This window comes from Chiloscyllium plagiosum, unplaced genomic scaffold (genome assembly GCF_037043375.1).
Source record: "Chiloscyllium plagiosum isolate Xiang-an unplaced genomic scaffold, Cpla_swu_hap1 HiC_scaffold_49, whole genome shotgun sequence".
NCBI classification, from domain to species: domain Eukaryota; kingdom Metazoa; phylum Chordata; class Chondrichthyes; order Orectolobiformes; family Hemiscylliidae; genus Chiloscyllium; species Chiloscyllium plagiosum.
In genome coordinates this window covers 13,366,608-13,387,605 of record NW_028270187.1, presented here as the reverse complement: position 1 = coordinate 13,387,605, position 20,998 = coordinate 13,366,608, and positions in this window count along the sequence as shown.

The window sequence follows — 20,998 nt, the reverse complement described above, 5'->3', positions numbered from 1 at the left end:
GCTGATGTACAGATACAATATGTGGATTGGCACAAAATATAAAAGAAGCTATAAGTGTCAAAGGCAAGGAGAGAGAATATTAAAATAGCGCAGGAGGCAGAGAAGAGCGCACACTCAGCAAGAGAAATGCGAGACTAACAATTTTATGTCACACCTCAAAAGAAACATCACTGCACGCAAGTGATGTCAAATTGTCGATTAAAATAGGAATTAATGTGTTGATAGAGAACACATGGACATCTCCCTTTGTGTGAAGTCATTTCTCCCCATCTCAGGCCTACCCATATCCTTTAAACTGTGACGCCCTGGAATTGAACTCCCCCCAGTACCTTGAACATCAGGAACATCCTTTTTTTTTAATTTATCGCAGTTAGCCATTGATGCAATAGACCCTTCGGACCAAGCAGTCTACACTGACCATGTCACCAAACTAAATTAATCCCACCTGCTTGCGATTGTGCCATATTCCTCCAACCTGTTTATGTTCATAACCGTATGCAAATGTCTTTCAACGATACCTGCATTTATGACTTTCTCTGGCAGCTCTTTCCACGCTTTAACCGCAGTTCCACAGTTCTTAACCACTTTGCGTAAAAGAGTTACCCCTCATATCTTTGTAAATCTTTGTCCTCTCACCTTAAAAATATGCCCTCTGGTTATGCACTTCCCAGCGCTAGCGAAAAGAACTTGGCTACCCACCTTACCTATATCCATTGCGATTTTAGAAACCTCAATAAGGTTACCCTTTAATCTCCTCTGCCCCAGTGAAAAAGGTCCCAGCCCTTCTAAACTATTTTTATGTCTTAAACCACAAACTTCCAGCAACATCTGGTAAATCTTTTCTGAACCTGCTCAGATTTAATAATATCCTTCCTATAACAGGGAGACCAGCACCGCACACAGTATTCCAGAAGAGGCCTCAGCAATGTCTTATGCAACTTCAACATGACATACCAAATCCTATATTCAATGATCTGAACAATGAATGCAAGCATGCAAAATGCCTTCTTAACCATCAAATCCAGTTGTGATTCAGATTTAGAAAGAATTATGAGCATGTACCCCTAACAATTCCACTATCTTTCAATACAACCAAGGACCCTACCATTAATTGTGTAAGTCCTGTCCTTGTTTGTATTACCAAAATGCAATATCTCACATTTATTCAAATTAAACTCCATTTGCTATTCCTCAGTCTATTGAAGCAATTGATCGAGATCTCATGGAAATCTTAGATAACCTTGTGAATGGTCCAACAATTTTGATACCACCTGCAAACTTACTAATCATGATTCTATATTCTCACTGAAATCATTTATATAAATAGGAACCAAAGTGGACCCGGCACCGATCCCGGAGGAACATTGCCTTTCACAGACCTACTGTCTCAAAACACAACAACACGCTCAAATGAGGAAATTTGCCAAATCAATCCTTGCCTCTCCAAAGGTTTTTTTTTGACAGAATCGCCTCCAACAACTTACCCATCTTCGATATCAGTGTCACAGATCTTTAGATTCCAGGCTTCTAATTACAGCCATTTTTTAAACAAGGGCACAAAATTAGCTGTCGTCCAGTTCTCTGGTAGTTCGCCCGTGTATGAGCCTCGCAATTTCCTCGCTAACTCCCCATAGTATCCTTGGATGCATTTGATCAAGTTTTGGTCATTTCTGTACCTTTATATTTCTTAACATTTCTCACACTTCTGTAAATGTCAACTATTTTCAAAACTTCAATTTTACTTCCGTGAGTTCTCGAGTCAGTGTTTCTTCCTCAACAGTAGAATCTGATGCAAATATATTCATTTGATATCTCCTGTTATAATTTTACAGTTCTCTACCAGATCTCCTCTCATTCATCTAAACCGCAGTGAACATCATCGTAAACAATCCAGTGTCTCTTCATCCATCAGCCCTATTACCGCACGAATCAGTCCGGGACATCGTAGCTGTCTTTTCTTCATAGCTAGAACACCCTTCCTCAAATAAGGAGACGCAAACTGCACACGCCATAATCCAGGGTATAGGCTCGCCCAGCGCAATTGCACGGTGGCCCAGTGGTTAGCACTGCTGCCTCACAGCGCCTGTAGACCCGGGTTCAATTCCCGACTCAGGCGACTGACTGTGTGGAGTTTGCACATTCTCCCCGTGTCTGCGTGGGTTTCCTCCGGGTGCTCCGGTTTCCTCCCACAGTCCCAAGATGTGCGGGTCAGGTGAATTGGCCATGCTAAATTGCCCGTAGTGTTAGGTTAAAGGGGTAAAGGTAGGGGTATGGGTGGGTTGCGCTTCGGCGGGTCGGTGTGGACTTGTTGGGCCGAAGGGCCTGTTTCCACACTGTAAGTAATCTAATCTAATCTAAAACATGGGACATGAGCATCGCTGGTTACCCACTACGAAATTGTCTGTTCTTACTTGGCCACTCATCAGAATGTGATGGTGAGCTGTCGTTTGCAACCGCTGCAATCTGTTTGTAGTATGTAGATCCACAATGCCCTTAAGGAAGGAACTCCAGGATTTTGACTCAGTGACACTGGGGGGACTATTGATATGTTTCCAAGTAACGATGGTGATTCTCTTGGAGAAGAACTGGCATGGATTTTGTTTGCATGTACCTGCTGTCTATCTAGATCAAGGTGATTCAGGGTTTGGAAGGTGCTATCTGAGGATCTTTGGTCAATATCTGTAGTGCATCTTGTAGAATGCATACAGTGCTGCTACTGAGCATTGGCAGTGGAGGTAGTGGATGTTTGTGGATGTGGCACCAATTGAGTGGGGGTAGCTTTGCGGAATGATGGGTTGTTTTGAACATATCGGGTGTTTTACAGCTGCATCCATCGAGGCAAGTGGCGAATATTCCTTCACACTTATGACTTGTGCATTGTAGACGATGGACAAGCTTTCGAGAATCAGGAATTGAGTTACTCGCTGCAGGATTCCCAGCATCTGACTTGCTCTCTAAGCCACTATGTTTATGTGACGAGTCCAGGTGAGTTTCTGCTCAAAGGTAAACCTCAGATTGATTTTCATAGGAAGCTCAGTGATGGTAGCACCATTGAATGTAAAGGGGTGATGGTTGTATTGTCTGCTATTATTGATGGAAGAAATTGAAGACTGCAGATGCTGGAGATCAGAGTCGAGAGTGTGGTGCTGGCAAAACACAGGAGATCTGGCAGCATCCAAGGAGCAGGAGAATCGACATTTCGGGCTAAAGCCCATCGTCAAAAGCCATTATTATTGATGGACATTGTGTGGCTTTGTGTGGCATAAATGTAACTTGTCACTTGTCAACCCAAGCCTGGATAATTTCGAGAACTTGTTGCATTTGATAATGGACTGCTTCAGTATCTGAGGAATGGCGAATGGTGCTGAACATTGCACAAATATCAGTGCACATCCATACTTCTATTTTTATGATAGAGGGAAGATCATTGATGAAGCAGCCTTCCTCCTGTCCTTAAGTCTCCATCGCTGGGAGAGTACTGCCCAAATCAGATTACAAAGAGGCGGTATAGAGTCATCAATATATTCAATAGCACTAACTAGACAAAGGAATGACAAACCTGATACTGTGAGGCTTAGCTGGTTCAAAACTGACTTCCTAAAGTCAATTTTTAATTCAGTTTGATAAGATGCCTCATCTGAATACGCTGCACTTTCTGTTGCGAATGAACAATCTTCATTTTCCTTTATTAACCCGAAATTCCATTACCATTGGAAATGCTCACACCATTTCAAATTCTGGGATGGTATCTGGCAGTTCATGACAATTTTCTTGTCTCTCAGAGCATGTTGCGAATTGGCTTCCAGAGTTAGAGTTTCATCAGAAACTGTAAAGAAATGTGACAAAAGTTGGAAACAATATCTGATTGGAACACAAAACATTGCAGTCAATAAATCTTTGGTTTGGATTCTAACAGCATTGAGGTGGTCTTGTAGGTGGGTAGGAAATTGGTGAGGACACAGCTCGAGCACTGTGAGCAGTGCCAGTGTCCAACCTTGATGAAGGACAAAGTCAAAAATCACATGACAATGGATTATAGTCCGACAGGTTTTGTGAAACCACAAGCTTTCAGAGCACTGTTCCTTCTTCCAATAGCTATGCGATTGTCCTGGAGAGAGTGCATAGGAGATTTCCCAAAATGTTGCGTGGATGGAGTATTTCAATGATGAAGAGAAGCTGGATAAGCTCTGTTATTTTCTTCCAGGCAGTGAAGGTTGAGAGGAGACCTGATAAAGGTTGCCTGGAGACATAACATAACTGACAATCAACTTAAATTGTAGCCCAAAAAAACAAACACCAATCCATTTTGAATTTAGAATATTAACAATCTTAAAATCTAATGGCACAATACGATGCTTGAGGGCAAAAAACCTGGGAAAATTGAACGTTGGGAGGATATAAAAAGACTGCCGGTAAAATAGCTCTCTTAAAAGTAACCTTTATTGATCTGTAAACTGTGAATCAGTAATCGCTATAAAGAAGAAAAGAAGACCTAAGAAGATATGAAGAGAAGATTTGATATCTGGGTGGTTTTGAAAACTTGAATTTTTGGTAATTCTTAATCGGGGGGGGGGGGGGGGGGGGGGGGGAAGGTGGGGAGGAGAGGTTTATCGGACCACTATTATAGAAAAGTGTAAAGGCAGTAGGAGTATACTTAATAGGGAAATCAGGAGGGAAAACGGGCATGAGGTAGCTTTGGTAAATAGAGTTAAGGAGAATGGAAAGAGTTTTTACAAATACATTAAGAACGAAAGGGTAACTTGATAGAAAATAGGGCCCCTCAAATATCAGCAAGGCAACTTTGTGTGGAGCCGCAGGAGATGGGAGAGATACTAAAAATATATTTTGCATTAGTGTTTATTGTAAAAAACACATGGAAGATATAGAATGTAGGGAAATAGATGGTTACATCTTGAAAAATGTTTAAATAGCTGAGGAGGAAATGTTGGCTATCGTGAAACATATGAAAGTGGAAACATTCCCAGGACCTGATCAGGTATAATCTAGAACGCTGTGGGAAGGGAGGGCTTTGATTGCTGGGCACCTTGTTTAGATATTCGTTTCATCAGTAGTCACAGGTGAAATGCCGAAAGACTGAAGGTTGGCTAACGTGGTGCCACTGTTTAAGAAGTGTGGTAACGACAAGCCAGGGAACTAGAGAGCAATGAGCTTGACGTCGGTGGTGAGCATGTTTTTTAGAGTGAGTCTTGAGGGACAGTACGTACGTTTATTTGGAAAGGCAAGGACTAATTCATGATAGTCAACATGCGTAGGAACTCATGTCGCACAAATATGATGGAGTTTTTTGAAGATATAACAAAGATGATTGATGAGGGCCAAGAGGTGGACGTGATCTACATGGACTTCAGAAAGGCATTTGACAAGGTTCACATGGGAGACTGGTTAGCAAGGTTAGATCACATGAAACACAGGGAGAACTAGCCATTTGGATATAGAACTGGTTCAAAGGTAGGAAACAGAGGGTGGTGGTGGAGGTTTGTTTTTCAGATTAGAGGCCTGTGACCACGGTTTTGCCATATGCATCGGTGCTGGGTCCACGACCTTTCGTCATAAATGCATTGGATGTGATCATAAGAGGTACAGTTAGTACGTTTGCAGATGACATCAAAATTGGGCGTGTAGGGGGCAGCAAAGACGGTTGCCTTAAAATCCAACGATATCATGATCAGATGGGCTAATGGGCTGACAAATGGCAAGTGGAGTTTAATTCAGGTGAATGCGAGGTGCTGTAGTTTGGGAACGCAAATTTTAGCAGGACTGATGCACTTCATGCTAAGGTCATAGGGAATGATGCTGAACAAAGAGAACTTGGAGTGCAAATTCATAGCTCATTGAAAGTGGAGATGCAGGTAAATGGGTTAGTGAAGAAGGCGTTTGGTATGCTTTCCTTTTTTGAGCAGAGTATTGAGTACAGGAGTTGGCAGGTCACGTTGCAGCTGTACAGGGCATTAGGTCACCATTCGAATATTGCGTGTAATTCTGGTCTCCTTCCTGTTTGACTGAGGGTCTGAAACTTGAAAGGGTTGAGAAAAAATCTACAAGGATATTGTCAGGTGTGGGGGATTTTGTGCTATAGGGAGAGGATGAACAGGCTGGGGTTGTTTCCTTGGACCGTCAGAGGCTAAGGAGTGACATAATAATGCTTTATAAGATCGTGAAGTGCATGGATAGGATAAATAGAAAAACTTTCTTTCCTGGGTGGGGGTGTCCAGAACTAGAGAGCATAGATATAGGGTGAGAGGGGAAAGATATAAAAGAGACCTAAGGGGATTTTTCTCATGCAGAGGATGGTATATGTAAGGAATGAGCTGCCAGAGAAAGTGATGGAAGCTAGTAACATTGCAGCATTTAAAAGGCATCTGAACGGGTCTATGAATAGCAAGGGTTTGGAGGGACATGGGCTGGGTGCTGGCAGGTGTGACTAGATTGGTTGGGAGCTCTCGTTGCAATGGACGAGTTGGGTGCCAAGCGTCTGTTTCCATGCTGTACAACTCTATGACTCTATGACACTAAGGGAAGTTAAATGACAGGAAGAAGTTGCGAGTGGTTGCTAGTTAATTATTCTTTGCTACACGTTAATAAATAATATTGTTAATTTTTAATTTAAACACTTGTTGGCCACTCGAATGTCCACAGATTACTGCACGTGATAAATCTTTTCCTTTGTACTAGTTTACTCTAAGGAGGCGGGTTAATCCCATGCCGTAGGAGTTTGGGGGCTCATTCAGGATTTGAACTGGTTTAGACAGATTTGAAAAGATTTGGGTGTACGAAAAATCCCAGCAGATATAAGCACTTGCAGGTTACTGTCTTAGATCTTTAAATAAAATATAGGTGAGACAATTTGGTTATTTTCAGTGATGTGTGGTTGATTGAAGCAAAATGAGAGAAGTTGCTTTTAGAATTGCTAAAGAGGTTCGGGGATTTGAAGATGATTCTCAAATTTGCAAAGAAAGTTAGGAAGGAAAGAAAAAAAGCCATACTTTTAAAATTAACAAATACGTTAGATTTGTGTTCAACTAAGGACAAAATTAAAGCTGAAATTGTAAAGGAGTTACCCAAATACTGAGGTGTATCAGGAAAACAGACAAGTGCAACAGAGGTAGAAAATTTCAAATTACAATTATATAAAATGGAGTCAGAAGTTAAACAGTGGGAAAGAGAGAAAGAGAGAGAGGAAAGACAGAGAGAGAATGTTCTTGGCGGAGCAAAGAAAGAACGAAGAAATGGAGAGACACAAAGAAGGTAGAAAGAAAGAGAGAGAGAAGAAAGAGAGAGAGGAAGAGATAGAGGAGAATAGAGAGAACAAAGGTGCTTCGCTGAACAAAAATAGAGAAAATTTGAACGTGAGAAGTTGCGACTCAATCAGCCAAGTCATGTTAACAGGATGAAAATTACAACTGAAGGTTAAACCAGAACAGATACACATAAATATGTTAAAATTCTGCCATATTTTGATGAGCAAAATGTCGAAGCCTTCTTTACTTCATTTTAAAAATTGGCTACGCATATGGAGTTGTACAAAGATTTATGGGTAATGCTAGTTCAGACTAAACTGGGAGGCAGAGTTAGTGAGGTATTATCGGATGAGGTGTCAAGAGATTATGAAGAGGTTAATCAGTCTATTTTAAGTTCTTATGAGCTGGCACCAGAACATATAGAAAGCGGTTCAGAAACACAAAGAAGGAACCAAGTCAGACTTATGTTGAGTTCGAAAGAATTAAAAATAGTCATTTTGATGGTTGGGTGTGTGCTTTTAAACCAGATATGACCTTTCTATAAGACCATAAGACATAGGAGTGGAAGTAAGGCCATTCGGCCCATCGAGTCCACTCCGCCATTCAATCATGGCTGATGGGCATTTCAACTCCACTTACCCGCAATCTCCCCGTAGCCCTTAATTCCTCCAGACATCAAGAATCTATCAATCTCTGCCTTGAAGACATTTAGCGTCCCGGCCTCCACTGCACTCCGCGGCAATGAGTTCCACAGGCCCAACACTCTCTGGCTGAAGAAGTGCCTCTGCATTTCTGTTCTGAATTGACCCCCTCGAATTTTAAGGCTGTGCCCACGGGTCCTAGTCTCCTCGCCTAACGGAAACAATTTCCTAGTGTCCACCCTTTCCAAGCCATGTATTATCTTGTAATTTTCTATTAAGTCTCCCCTTAACCTTCTAAACTCCAATGAATACAATCCCAGGATCCTCAGCCGTTCCTCGTATGTTAAACCAACCATTCCAGGGATCATCCATGTGAATCTCCGCTGGACACGTTCCAGTGCCAGTATGTCATTCCTGAGGTGTGGGGACCAAAACTGGACAGAGTACACCAAATGGGGCCTAACCAGAGCTTTATAAAGTCTCAGTAGCACAACGGTGCTTTTATATTCCAACCCTCTTGAGATAAGTGACAACACTGCATTCGCTTTCTTAATCACGGACTCAACTTGCATGTTTACCTTTAGAGAATCCTCGACTAGCACTCCCAGATCCCTTTGTACTTTGGCTTTACGAATTTTCTCACCGTTTAGAAAGTAGTCTATGCTTTTATTCTTTTTGCCAAAGTGCAAGACCTCGCATTTGATCACGTTGAATTCCATCAGCCATTTCCTGGACCACTCTCCCAAACTGTCTAGATCCTTCTGCAGGCTCCCCACTTTCTCAGTACTACCTGCCTGTCCACCTAACTTCGTATCATCGGCAATGTCCACCTAACTTCGTATCATCAGGCTCTCAGCGAAATTATTCTGCTGGAGGAGTTTAAGAACTCACTTCCAGAGCTGGTAAGAATTCATATACAGGAACAGAAAGTTTAGGAAGTGAGATGAGCAGCAGACCTAGGAGATGAATACTTGTTGGTGCCTAAAACAAGCCAGACTTTCAGCATGTGAGGGATAGAAGCTGGAAGAAGGGGATATCCTACACTACCAAACCAAAAGTAGAGAGCACTGCTAAGATTTTACCACAGAAAAAAAGCCTAAACATGTGGACAGAAGGTGAAAGGCTTCAGGTGTTTTCACAGTAATGGAGTGGGACATAGAAAATTACAGTGCTGGTATTTTCGGAAGGGCACAGTGCTGGTCGTTAAAGAAAATGATGTGTGGGAAATGATGTGGTAAAAGAAGCTAAGCTAATGTCATTAGTGAAGGTTTTAAAGGGGAATCCAAGAAAAGCCCAGGAGCTGCAGACGAGTGCACAGCCATGGCGGGGCTGGACATGAAGGTTGTATCTGATCTCTACAAAGAATTTGATTCTGTGGGTTAAGTTTACTCAAAAAGAACAGGGGAAGAATGACAAGAAGTTTTAATTTTGTGAGATACAGGTCGACCCAGTTTCTGATAGTAAGTGATTAGCGAATGTGCACTTTTTTCCCTCATGTGTTACACGAAAGTGTGGCAATTTGTGGGATAGATGGGCAGAAATTTATCGTTTCGATTTGAGTGGTGCTGTGAAAGCACAGCAGGTCAGGCAGCATCCGAGGAGCAGGAAAATCGACATTTCAGGCAATAGCCCTTCATCAGGAATAAGACATAGAGTCTCTGGGGTGGAGAGATTAATGGGAGGGGAGTGGGTCTGGTGAGATGTTAGCCAAACGTACAATGAATAGATGGATGTGGGGATGAAGGTCATAGGTCAAAGAGGAGGTGGAGCGGATAAATGGGAAGGACGATTGGCATATAGGACAGGTCATGTGGATAGTGCTGAGCTGGCAGGTTGGAACTGGGCAAGGTGGGGCGAGAGGAGGCTCCCTACCTCATTCCTGATGAAGTGCTTTTGCCTGAAACATCGATTTTCCTGTTTCTAGGATCCTGCCTGACCTGCTGTGCTTTTCCAACACCACTGTAATCTAGACTCTGATCTCCAGCATCTGCAGTCCTCACTTTCGCGTAGAAATTTGCGTTCCCCTATGAAAGATCATGTTTGATTGCCAAGTCAAGACTGCGAAAGTAACAGTAGGAGTGATTGACAGAATGTCAGTTCTCTGAATTCAGTTTGTTCTTCGAAATTATCTGGCCGGGTCCACGGGAGGAGTGATATCCCTTGTTGTGGAGAAGCCTCAGGAAGACAAAGAAAACTAAGGGTTAAAACAGAAATATTTTTGTATTTTCCAAGACTCTTTGGTAACCAGATCTCACGCTCATAAGTTACATCACAAAGTGAAAAATAAAGACAAAGATGAAAAAGTTGAATTTTAGATGATATCTTGTTTGACGTAATGATCGAGAACAAATCTGAACAGGCAGAGGGTCAGACACAAGTGTTTAGTCCTGAAAGACTACGTGATTTGCAAACTACAATACAAGACAATAAAAGATATATGTGTGGATGTGCACTCAGAAAATGAGGCAGAAAATATTCTGTAGAGTTATCATCTGAAAGGTAGAATCCTAAGACGGAAGTGAAGGCCACAGCAAGTTAGTGCACGTGACAAATGGGCCGAAGTGTCTCAGATTGTGTTGTCAGGAGCATACAGTCAGCATGTGTTTCGGGTGGCACATGAACTGCCTTTAGGACGTCACGTCGGGTTATGAAACACTCAGGCAAAGGTACAAAACGTTTTTATTGCCCTGGAATGCACAAGGATATAATTATTTTTTGTCATGAGTGTCAGACATACCAAATGGTAGTTAAACCACATGTGGTAATAAAATCATTACCTTTATTCTCTGTTCCTGCATTTGAAAAATATTTCCCACGGGTTATAATTGATTATGTAGGTCCTCTCCTGAGAAAACAAATTGGGAACCAGTACTTGTTAACCATAATCGATGTGTCCACCAGATTTCTCGAGGCAATTCTTTTACGGAGTATCCAGACAAAGAAGGTTGTAGACGAGTTAGTAGCTTTCTTCATATGGTATAGGCTACCCCAGAATGATTCATTCAGGCCAAGGGTCAGATTTTACTGCAAGGTTCGATAAGAAGGTTATGGATAGCTATTGTACACAGCACTTTAAATCCAATGAGTATCTTCCCGAGCTTTAGAAAGATTGCATCAGACCTTGAGTACATGTTGAGAGCATAATGTGGAGAAAGTGAGGACTGCAGATGCTAGAGATCAGAGCTGAAAATGTGTTGCTGGAAAAGCGCAGCAGGTCAGGCAGCATCCAAAGAGCAGGAGAATCGACGTTTTGGGCATGAGCTCCTGAAGAAGGTCTCATGCCCGAAACGTCGATTCTTCTGCTCTTTGGATGCTGCCTGACCTGCTGCGCTTTTCCAGCAACACATTTTCAGCTGAGAGCATATTGTCACAATTACTTGAATGATTGAAATAAAGGTATCCCGTTCGCATTGTTTGACATTTGAGATGCCCCAAACAAATCTATTCAGTTCACTCACTTTGAGCTAATATTTGGTAATGATGTGAGAGGCCGTTTGAAATTACTTAAAGAAAAATTGGCAGGACCAATCGGAGATCTTACACTTCGATTATGCATCGGAGGTGAGGCAGAGATTAAATAGAACTGGTGAGTTAGCTAAACGGCACCTAAAGAGGGAACAGTGTACAAGGAAGCAGATGGCTGCTGAAAACGCTGAACTCAGATGTTTTCCCGAGGGGATGACGTGTTAGTACTATAACTAGTGATAGGAGATCCCTTCAAAGCCAGATTTAATGGTCCCTATCAAATTGAGAAAATGTTGAGTCAGGTGAATTATCTAGTAAAGATGCCAGATAGAAAAAGAGGTATCGAGTATGTCATGTGAATATTTTGAAACTGTATTAAACTAGAGAAAAAGAACTGGACATCAGTTGTTGGTTACTGCCCCACAGTGAGGAATCAAATCGAGATGATTACGTATTTTTATGTGCCTCAAAAGAGATTGAAAAATGAAGAAATCCTTGAGGAGTGGGATAGATAAGTAAGCTATCTATCTCAGGAGCATAGAACGCAGTTGAAAAAAAATTGTTACTGCCGCATAAGGAGATATGAAAGAATCAGATGAGAATAACTCATGCTGTTGCATATGAAGTAGACGTGGGGAATACCGAACTGATAAAACAACACCCGTTTTGGCTTCATCATTTCGAAGCTAGGCAGGTCCATATGGAGATGGAGGCCAAGCTCGACGAGGACATCATCAAACCAAGCCAGCGCAATGGGTGATCGTCTGAGTTCCCAAACCGGATGGGACTTAACAATTCTGCATGGATTATCGGAAGGTCAGTGCCGTTACAAAATCGGACTCATATCCAATTCCTATATTGGAGGACTGTGTCGAGAAAGACGGACAAGCCATTTACATCATCAAGTTGAACTTAATGCTTGGCTAACTGGCAGGTACCTTTATCAGAGATGGCGAAACAAAATTCTGCGTTTGTAACCCGAAACGGGCTATACCATTTTAAAGTGATACCCTTTGGAACGAAGAATGCAACCACCACTTTCCAAAGACTCGTGTACAGAGTTATGGCTCGTTTAAGAAACTGTTCAGTCTATGTGGACCATGTAATGATCTTTAGTAGGTCCGAGAAAGATCACCTGGTACAGTTCGCAGTGTTCTCTGAACGACTACGTGAGCAAAACTGGTAATAAACTTAAATAAAATTGAATTTTCGAAAGCAGAGGTGAGGCTCTTGGGCCATAACATCGTCATGGAAGTTTAACCCCTCAGAATGCAAAGAGGAAGAAAATCGAGGAGTCTCCACGACCAACATCGAAGATAAATTGTGCTTATATTCTTAGGACTCAACGGATACTATCGGAAGTTTGTTCCAAACTTTAGTAGTGTAGTAGCACCGTTAAATGATTTGCAGAAGAAGAATTCAACGTTTCCGTGGACAGAACAATGTCAGGAGGCATTTGACCATTTGAAATCAATATTCACTACCAAACTAATTTAAGTCTTACCAAACTTTTCAAAATATTTTGAAGTCGCCGTCGATGCTCGTGACATTAGAGCTGAAGCTGTACTCCAACAGCAACATAAGGATGGGATTGAACTGCCAGTTGGTTACTTTTCGAAGAAGATCAACGTCCACCAAATTAAATACTTCACGATCAGAAAGAAAGAATTTTCCAAAATAAATCACAGAATTAAAAGCTGTGCTTTTTTAATCATTACAGGTGGGCGCTAAGGATAATATAGTTTCCATATCAAGTTATCAAAGTTAATTTAGTGAAGGCAGAGAAAGCACAAAGACAGGTTCAGGAGTCAGTAATTAATACGGAAGAACATGATGACAAAGACAATGATGTCCAGGTTGAACTTAACGCATTGCATCATGCGCAGCCTGAACAAGAGCTGAATGCTGCAATTCCTAAGTACCAACGAGAAATTGTAGCGTTGAAGTCATAGCTTTCAAGCAGAGAAAGATTCTCAGTCCTTTTGGGCACGTTCAGAAATTATGGGAGTAAATGGACTATTCCACTTAGCAATCAAAGTTAAACATCACACAACACCAGGTTAAAATCCAACAGGTTTATTTGGAAGCAGTAGCTTTCAGAGCACTGCTCCTTCATCAGGTGGTTGTGGAGAATAAGATTGTAAGACAAAGTGTATTTCTGTGTCTTACAATCTTATTCTCCACAACCATATGATGATGGAGCAGCGCTCCGAAAGCTAGTTCGTCCAAATAATCCTGTTGGGCTATAACCTGGTGTTGTGCAACTTTTAACTTTGTACACCCCAGTTCAACACCGGCGTCTCCAAATTAGCGACCAATTTAGGATGAAAACGCATGCTATTCAGTTCGGGGGGAGGGGGTTGTGGATTATGACAATCCCAACCTGGCGCACTTGTGCAATATTTTAATGAAGGTGACCTGTGTCCACCTACATTAGTCTTTTATTAACCCAGCGTATTTTTTTAAAAAAAAACGAAAATTCAATAAAGCATTTCAACACAAGGGAAATAAGGGCATAACCGAAGTGTTTTGCGCATTGATGGGAGCAAACGCCAGAATTTGCAAATATTTTGTGCTACCACTGGAGTAAACAACAGGAAGGGCTAAGGCCCATCTCCTGGAGTATCAGCGTTGTGCGACGAACTTTGCACTACATTGAGAGGGACAAAAAAGGGAATTTAGCGAAAGCCGCACTCCAAAGTCAATCAATTGCCTTTTTAATTTGACAAACCCGTGTTAGAGAGAGGGAGAATGAAGAGGAATAAATCTAAGTTTTGAACACAAACTTATTTGTTTTCTTGTCTGCTAAATTAAGAGTGTCTGCCTGAACATATTTTTGGAGCAATAATCATCTTGAAGTTACAGAATGCAATATTCCACTGGCAAGAAGATTGATCAGTACAATTTTTCGAAGATCTATACTTCGTAATTTTTAAATTCAAAATACGGGCAGATAACTTTTTTTTGCTTTTGGAATTCAGATATACTTAAATGTTGATAACTTGAATTGTAATGTTGACTTTCTCAAATAATGTGCAAAGTGTGCAGCTGTGATATATTATTCAGTGGAACTGCACATTTTGTTCTCTGTTAAAGATGTATTGAACAGTATAATTCCTCACCTGCACAACCAACTCTAAGTACATTTTCTCATGTGGTATTTGAAACTTTGAGAGTACAGATAAATAACTCATTACCCACTGATATAAAAACTGCATCTGGTTTCTTCAGTCGTCCAGACAGAATCAGAACAAAAGTAGATTTAGATCTGTAGTCATTCTTTAAGTGATGTCCTCAAAACTCTCCCTCCTTTTCTACTGCATTGGAAAACCATTTTAACTCTCACCCATATTGTATTTTGGGTCCCTTGAAATCTTTTAACTTTGTAACAGTTAACGGATTATTATCAGGACATATAAGCAATCCAGAATCCAAACCTATTCCATTTCTTCCAATACATACATCATCAGTCTCTATTTTCATGAGTCATCTTAACTCATCGAGATTTTACTTGAAGTGGCAATCTGATTGCTCAGTTTAGTGTGATCATTCATTGTAGCTAATATGCCTTTAAATTGAAAAGTTCATTGATTTGCTTGAAAACTTATAACACTGCTGTCCAGGCCATTAACTGTAGAAACCTTTTAAACGTAAAGGACTGCAGCATCTCAAATTGAAGGTCTGAACTATTGTTTTTGTTTCCCCATGGGGACCATGTAAATCTCTCGATTGAACAACATCTTGAACGATTTGTTTCAAACGTTAGGGGAAGGTTCTGGAAACGATGTTCATAACTGAATCCCTGAGAGTTTCAGAACAACCTATATCGATTAAAGAAGAAGGCATTCATGCATGCATTAACCATGCTTCTCGTAACTATCACTGCTTTGATTCCTTCCTTCGCTATACGACATCTACAGGGCTTTACGTCTCTTATGATGCAATTGGGGGTGTGATCTGAAATTCTGTGCGATTGTTAATGAAAATAAGTATCCTTCCTTTATCCAAGTAATATTAAAGAATGAAGTTGTGGGTGCACGCATCTCTGGATAATTTTGATCAGCGTGCATTAACATTTGGTTATTTATAGTAGTATACATTATTGTCATATTAACCAGTATGCAAACTGCAAATTGCCGTGCTCAAGGGCTGCTTTAATACATAGACATCTGCGTTCTTCACCGTGTAGAAGAGAATGGTGTCTGACTTACTATTGTGACCCACCTGCATCCACGAAGAAGCTTCTGGTTACATTGCACATATGCGTATCAGAACATGTTAATCTGTTTTTCATATTTTGTTGTTATTATTAGCTTGTGAACATTGGGATTTACTACTACCGTGTTTCGTCTTTGGCTACTGAAATACATGCAACGCAGGAAATGGGAATTAGTTATGTTAAGACATGATTATGTTTAAAATAGAACGCAGTGTTCATTCACAGTAACATTTATTGCCATTTCTAGCATTTTTATTATTCGAGCACGTTTATGACTTCTTCCATGATTATTACCTTTGTGTTTAATTTGGTGATCATTTTCTGTCACTCATTGATCCATTATCGTTTGCGCAGATCTGTAACTCATAAATAAACTGTGAGTTTTCAAAATATATTTTGTGTAGCAACTCTGCTTGGATATGAACCAAAATGCTATACTCTGATCTATTATCACATTTGAAATAGTGAATAAAGAGGATGTGTGTAATACAATAAACTTCATATCTTTAAAAACTGTTTATGTATTGAAGAATTGTCTGGAATAACGTGCTAAGCAACAAATAAAAGAATGTGCACAGAAAATTAGACTTCATTATCCATGCTTATCAAAATAATGATTCGAAGATGCATGAACAGAATTGCCTGAATATTTGCTTTGTAACTGGTATGTAACAAATACAAATGATTGCCCTGCTGAAACTTTTAAGATTTTACTTGCAGAAAGTAGTCACTTCAAACAGCAAGTTCAATGCCGAATGTGGGGTGAGGTGAGTGACAGCCATCTGCATTCGATCGAGTATGGCATCAAAACGTCTTAGCAAAACTGGAATAAATGGGTATCGTGGAGAAAACTCTCGATAGTTTGAGTCATACTTAGCACATAGGAAGTTGATTATGGTTGCTGCAGGTAGGTCATCTCAGGCACACGATATCTCTGCAGGATGTCCTCACAGTAGTGTCCAAGCCCAACAATGGAGAATGATGTCCCAGTGGTATGATCGATAGAATTTTTACTGCAAAACCCAAACAATATCTTGAGGACCTGGGTTGGAACCCACCACAACAGATGGTGAAAATTGCATCCAATAAAAACCTGGAACTAAGAATCTAATGACCATGAATCGACTGTCTTTTTATTGAGGAAAATAAAACATTTAATTAATTAATATCCTTGATGGAAGTAAACTACCAACCCGGTCTGGTCGACATGTGACTCCAGACTCATAGCAATGTGGTTGAAAATTAATTGCCATATGGGCAATAAGGGATGTAAAAGCGATGCCCTCATCTCATGATTGACTAAAGGGAAATAAATCTTCAACTGCTTCGTCATTGCCCTTCCCTCAATCATAAGATCGTAAGTGTGGATGTTTTACAATGATTACAGAATGTTCAGAACCGTTCACGACTCGTTAGATACTGAAGATATGCATGTGCAAATGCAACACGATTTGAGCAACGTCCAGGCTTCGGCTGACAAGTGATAAGTAACATTCGCGCTGTACAAATGCCTATCACCAACAAGAGAAAATCTAACCATAGCTGCTTTACATTCAATGGTGTTAAGAAAACTGAAAACCCAATTATCAACAAATTGGTGACTTCCATTGGATAAAAACTGAAAAGGAGTAGCCAAATAAACACAGTGAATAAGAGCAAGTCAGAAGACAGGAATACTGCAAGACTAACTTACCTCCTGATTCCCACCTGCCCATCACCTACTAGGCACAATACAGGAGTCAGATGGACGATTACTACTCTGCTTCATGGTGCAGCTCCAACACTAAAGAAGCTTAAAACTGTCCTGAAGGAAGGATGCCCGCTTTATTGGAACGACATCCATGTACCTCTAACCGATCACCAAACAACGCTCTGCAGGAGCAGATATACGATCGACAATAAGCAATTCAGAAATTCTCTGAATATTCTCAGATGTTCCAAAACCACAAACATTTTCATTCAGGAGGGCACGGGCAGCAGATAATGTGAACATCACCTCTTTCAGGTTCCCCAGCAATACAAAGACCATTCTGACTTGGAAATATGTCACTGTTCATTCACAGTCGCTGGGTCAAAACCCTACAGTTCCCTCCTTAACGGTATATTGGCACACCTGGCATAATAAGTAATTGAAGTTCAGTTAGTGATCAGCGACAACAGGGTGTGATTGCAGGTGATACATCTAGGGTGATCCTGAGGTTAGGTATGGAGGAGCCTCAATTCTAGACCTTGTCCAACAGGTATGATATGCTCGCTCCCTGTGTGGATGAGAAAAGGGGCGTCGGACAGGATGAGCCAGCTGACCACAACCCCATGGTGTGGAAGTCCATCCGGGAGGCATGAGCAAAAAGATAAGTGCTATTATGGTTGATTCCATAATTGGGGGATAGATAGTATCCTTTACTTTCTGCATCAGGGACGCACATGGTGAGCTGCCTGCTAGTGCCAGTGTGCAGGACATCTCTGACTGGCTTGAAAAGATATTAGAGCAGGAGGGTGGTCATCACGTTGTTGTTACCCAAACCGGGAAAAACAACGTAGGCAAGGCCAGTAAGAAGGATCTATTTAGGGATTACAAATCAGAAGGAACGAAAGTAAGAACTGGTCCTTACGGGTCATAATCTCCAGATTACTACCAGAGCCACGGGCAAAATGGCTTAGGGATAAGAAATTTGGGGAAGTAAATATGTGTCCAAGGGAGTGGTGTCAGAAAGATGGGATTTGTTTCATAGGGCATTGGCATTAGTTTTGGAACCAGTGGAATGATACTGATGGGATGGTCTCCACCTGAACCGACGTGGAACAATTGTTATAGAGAAAAGAATCAATGTGGTCACTAGGACGTCGTACTAGTGAGTCGGTGGGGGGGAGGAGGAGCGGAGGAAAGGGAAACCGACAGGAACTATGATGGTAAACACCGTAGGTAAGCAGCAGGTTAGCATGTAGGCAGGAGGGTTTAAGTACAAAGCAGACTATGGAAGAATTAAAAAAAGATAATTCAGAAAATTGTGAGCGATGCTGTAAGTCATGAGAGTATGAAAACTAACATAAAGACACTTTACTTGAATGCTTGTCGCATTCATAATGAGGTCTATGAGTTAATGGCACAAATCATTGTGAACGACAATGATTTAGTAGCCATTGAGTACTAATGGTTAGAGGATGGACACGATTGGGATTTTAATATCCAGTGGTATTCAGAAGGACAGGCAGGAAGGTAAGGAAGGTGGTGTAGCTATGATATTCGATGACTATATCACGGTGGTTCTCAGAGATTATATTGGTTCTATGGAGAATAAGGCTGACTCCATTTGGGAAGAAATTAGAAATTCTAAGACGGAAAGGTCACTGATAGGCGTAGTCTATAGGCCACCAAATAATAACATCACAGTGGGGCAGGAAATAAACAAAGAAATAACCCATGCCTCTAAAAAAATGACATGTCAATTATCATTGGAGATTTTAATCTGCATGTTTGTTCGAACCAGCTAGTCCAGGGTAGCCTTGAGGTTGAGTTTGTTGGTTGTATCCGCGATAAACATTGAAGAGTATGTAATGGAGCTGACGAGGGAGAAAGCTATCTTAGATCTGGTCCTGTATAATAAGCCAGGAATAATGAATGATCTCATAGTTAAGGATCTGTTTGGAAGGAGCGATCACAATATGGTTGAATTTAGAATATAGATGGAGCGTGTGAAGATAAAATCCAACGCCAGGCTCCTGTATTAAACAATAGAATGTGGGAGCATTGACGAAAGTACACTGGAAACAAAGTTTTTTTTAGCACTGGAGGACTTTCTAAGTAATTTTTCAAAGTGCCCAGGAAAAGTATATTCCACTGGAAAGGAAGGACTGAAAGAAAAGATATAATTTGCAATTGGTGCCTAACGAAATAAGAAAGGCTATCATATTGTAAGAGAAGGCGTAGGAAGTGGCCAAGAATAGCAGAACTAGAAGATTGGTATGTTATTAAATGTCAACAGAAAACCACAAAATGACCTATAATGAAAAGTAAGATAGAACATTTAAAAAATACAAGCAAAGGGTCTAAAGACAGATAGCAAAAGTTGCTATAAATATATAATACGAAAAGCAGTGGCTAATGCAAACATTGGTGTTTTATAGGATGAGAAGGGGCATTTAGTTATGCGATATGATGAATTGGCCGCAGGACTTTATAGGCATTTTGTATCAGTCTTCACAGTGGAGGACACTACTAACATGCCAGTAATGAACAAAGAGACGAAGTTAGTTAAGGACATTGAAACAATCAATACAATGGAAGAGGTAGTGTTGGGCAAGCTAACGGAGCTGAGAATAGACAGGCCCACTGGCCCTGATGGAATGCATCCCAGAATACTAAAGGAGATGGCGGGATAAATAGTAAGTGCACTTGTGGTAATTTTCCAAAATTCGCTGGAGTCTGGGACAGTTCCAGCAGATTGGAAGACAGCAAATGTGATGCTACTGTTTAAAAGTGGAGTTAGACAAAAGTTGGAAAATTATAGACTGATTAGCTTAACCTCTGTAGTGTGGGAGATTTTTCAGTCTATTATGAAGGAAGAAGGCATCTAGATAGAAATTGTCAAGTTGGCAGACACAGCGTGGATTGATGAAAGGCAGGTCATGCAAACAAATCTTTTGTAATTCTGTGAAGATATTAAAAACAATTTGGACAATGGGAACCCAGTGGATGTGATGTACGATAAGGCGTCGATAAGGTGATAGACAAAAGATAAGATAAGCTGTTGCATAGGATAAAGGTGCATGGCGTTAAGGGTAAAGTAATAACGTGGATAGAAGATTGGTTGACGAACAGAAAACAAGGAATGGGGATAAATCAGTAACTAGTGGTGTGCCTCAGGGATCAGTGCTGATCCCGCAATTACCTACAATGTATACAGACGATTTGGAGTTGGGGACAACGTGTCTTGCGTGAGAGTTTGCAGATAACACTAAGGTGAGTAGTACTCCAAAGTGTGCAGAGGACTGTGAAACATTGCAGAGGAACATAGATGCTTTATGTGAGGGGGCAAAGGACTGGCTGATATGATACATGTTAATAAACGTGAATTAATCCATTTTGTTCAGAGTAACCGTAAAGTAGATTATTACATAGAAGGTAAAATGTTGCAACATGCTGCAATACAGGGGGACGTGAGTGTCCTTGTGCATGAGTCACGGAGGGTTGTTCTGCAGGGACAACAAGGAACCAGGAAGGTAAATGGAAATTTATCCTTCATTGCTAAAGTTTTGATTTTTTAAAAAAGAGCGGTTATGTTGCAGCTGTGCAGGGTGTTGTTGACACCATACCTGGAGCACTGCGTGAAGTTTTGATCTCCTTAGTTGAAAAATTATGTACTGGTACCAGACGGAATACAGAGGAGGTTTACTCGGTTGATTCTGGAGTTGGG